Here is a 3,517-nt window from a genome sequence, read left to right as displayed (position 1 = left end):
TCACTTCACGAGCTAGGATACAAATCGGTTCTTCTTCATAACTCATATCGGCTTGAATTTTAACCTCTGATGGACTAATTACGTGCGACGGATCAGACCTATAGCGTCGAAGCATCGAAACATGAAAGACGTCGTGAATCTTTTCAAGTTCAGGGGGCAAAATCAAACGATACGCAACTGGACCGACTCGTTCGGATATCTCATATGGCCCGATGAACCTCAGGCTCAATTTGCCTTTACGGCCAAATCTGAGTATCTTTTTCCAAGGCGAAACTTTAAGAAACACTTTATCTCCCACTTGATACTCAATGTCTTTTCGTTTCAGATCCGCGTACGACTTCTGACGATCGGAGGCTATCTTCAGATTTTCACGGATTACTTTTACTTTCTGTTCAGCATCTTTAATCAAATCCACTCAAAAAATTTTGTTCTCACCGAGCTCGGTCCAAAACAACGGTGTACGGCATTTACGCCCGTACAAGGCCTCGTAAGGCACCATCTTAATACTTGATTGAAAACTATTGTTGTAAGCGAATTCAATCAAAGGTAAGTACCGTTCCCATGAACCACTGAACTCGAGGATGCAACATCTCAACATATCCTCAAGTATCTGAATTATCCGCTCGGATTGACCATCGGTTTGGGGTGAAAGCGGTCTTGAAATGCAACTTGGTACCTAAAGCTTCTTGCAATCTCTTCCAAAATCGCGAGGTGAACCTCGGATCTCTATCCGACACCACAGAAATCGGTACCCCGTGTAATCTCACAATCTGAGAAACATACAATTCAGCTAGTTTATTCAATGAAAAGTCCGTACGCACGGGGATAAAGTGAGCCGACTTAGTCAGTCTATCAACAACCCAAATCGTATCCTTCTTGCTAGTTGACAATGGCAGTCCGGACACAAAGTCCATTGTGACTCGATCCCATTTCCACTCGGGTATCGTAATCGGCTGAAGTAATCCTGAAGGCACTTGATGTTCCGCTTTCACTTGTTGACATATTAAACATCTCGAAACAAAGTCGGAGATGTCTCGTTTCATACCATGCCACCAAAACCGTCATTTCAAATCGTTGTACATCTTCGTACTCCCCGGGTGGATTGCCATTCGGCTACAATGGGCTTCGTTCAGAATCATTGAAATAAGTTCCGAATTCTTTAGAACACACAGACGACTTCTGAACCTCAAACAATCGTCATCACCAATATGAAACTCCGATTCCTTGTTCGAACACACTCACCCGTTTTGCAACCAACTCATCATCAACTTTTGAGCTTCACGAATTTGATGAGTCAACAATGGTTTGGCCTTTAATTCGGCTACTAACACATTGTCGGGTAGAATAGACAAGTGTACATTCATTGCTCGTAAAAAACAAGCGGTGATTTCCGACTTAAGGCGTCCGCAACCACATTAGCCTTTCCGGGTGATAATCAATGACAAGCTCGTAATCTTTTAACAACTCGAGCCAACGTCTTTGTCGCAGATTTAAGTCTCTTTGGGTCATCAAATATTTGAGACTTTTGTGATCCGAATACACATGGCACTTCTCACCAAATAAGTAATGTCACCATATCTTTAAGGCGAATACGATGGCAGCCAATTCGAGACCATGGGTCGAATAATTTTTCTCATGTGGCTTCAATTGTCTCGACGCGTAGGCCACAACTCGACCTTCTTGCATTAATACGCAACCTAACCTAAGTAGGGAGGCGTCACTATAAATGACAAACTCTTTGCCAGATTCGGCATTAGTGAGCCCAAACGGCATCACTAAGAATTCGTAGTGACCATATCTCGTTCTGAAGGCAATTTTGGGTATATCCGAATCTCGGATTCGCAACTAATAATAGCCCGATCTCAAATCTATTTTTGAAAACACTGAGGCTCCCTTCAGTTGATCGAACAAATCATCGATACGCGGTAACGGATATTTGTTCTTTATTGTCACTTTATTAAGTTGACGATAGTCGATGCACAACCTCATGGTTCCGTCCTTCTTTTTCACAAACAACACTGGTGCACCCCAAGGTGAAAAACTCGGGCGAGCAAAACCTCTATCCACCAACTCTTGCAACTGAGCTTTCAACTCCTTTAATTCCGTTGGTGCCATACGATACGGAGCTATCGAAATCGGTGTGGTCCCAGGTATAAGCTCAATACCAAACTCTATCTCCCGAACAGGTGGCAAACCCAATAATTCTTCGAGAAAAACATCCGGGTATTCACAAACCACCGGCACAGATTCGAATTTTATTTCTAACTCCTTATCATTAAGTACATACGCAAGGTATGCTTCGCACCCTTTTCTTACATATTTCTGGGCCAACATTGATGATATTACAGCTGGCAACCCCTTCAAGTCCGTAGACTCAACTCGGATCATCTCGTTATTTGCGCATCTCAAATCAATAGTCTTGCTTTTGCAATTCACAACCGCATCATGCACGGTCAACCAATCCAACCCAAGAATAACATCAAATTTATCGAACGGCAAAAGCATCAAGTCCGTCGGAAAACAGGAACCTCAAATGACTAGGGGGCATTTCTTACACACTTTGTCGACCAGCACGTAACGACCCAAGGGATTTGACACCCGAATTACGAACTCAGTAGACTCAACAGGTAGAGTCTTACTGGATGCTAAGGTTTCACATACATATGAATGAGTAGATGCAGGGTCAATTAATGCAATCACACTAGTATCAAAGAGAGTGAAAGTACCAGTGATAACGTCAGGGGAGGATGCCTCCTCTCGTACGCGGATAGCATATGCTCTAGCAGGAGCACGAGTCTCGGATCGAACAACCGTATCAGAGACCCCTCTCTGATTACCATAGCTCTGATACCAATAAAATTGTAACACCCCGAACCCGAGACCGTCGCCGGAGTCGAACACGAGGTGTTAACATACTTCAAACCACTTATTAAGAATTTCCATAGTTCCTTAGATCTTTCGGATCAATCTCATACCAAGTCATACATTTACATTTCATATACTGTTCAATAGGATATTTGAAGCAATTTCCATACATCATTTCATTTCCGCAACAATCATGCAATCAAATGAACTTTCATATATTCCACGATACCTTATTTACGGGAATGCAATTGAAATCATCACATAGATTTAAATCTTACCAACTCCACCCCGAGCATGAACATAGCATCTATTAGCCATGAACTCAAGGTACTTACTCTTTCCGCTGTCCATACTCATCTCGATAAAGTCACGCCTCCATATAAATGTTCAATCGGAGATATGTGTAGAGTTCGCACACATAGTGCTTAATACTCAATCACGCACACTTAGTGCCATATGATTCAAGCCCGCACACATAGTGCCATATAGTCCAAACTCGCACACTTAGTGCCGTACATTACAAGCTCGCACACTCAAGTGCCAATCTAAATCACCGTACACATCTATTTCTCGCACACTTAGTGCCGAAGCAAACTTCCTACACATTTCACTATCTCTTTTACGTTCAACATTATCATCTTTTCATACACAT

This window comes from Gossypium arboreum, chromosome 13 (assembly GCF_025698485.1).
Source record: "Gossypium arboreum isolate Shixiya-1 chromosome 13, ASM2569848v2, whole genome shotgun sequence".
Lineage (NCBI taxonomy): Eukaryota > Viridiplantae > Streptophyta > Magnoliopsida > Malvales > Malvaceae > Gossypium > Gossypium arboreum.
This window is presented reverse-complemented; position numbering follows the sequence as displayed.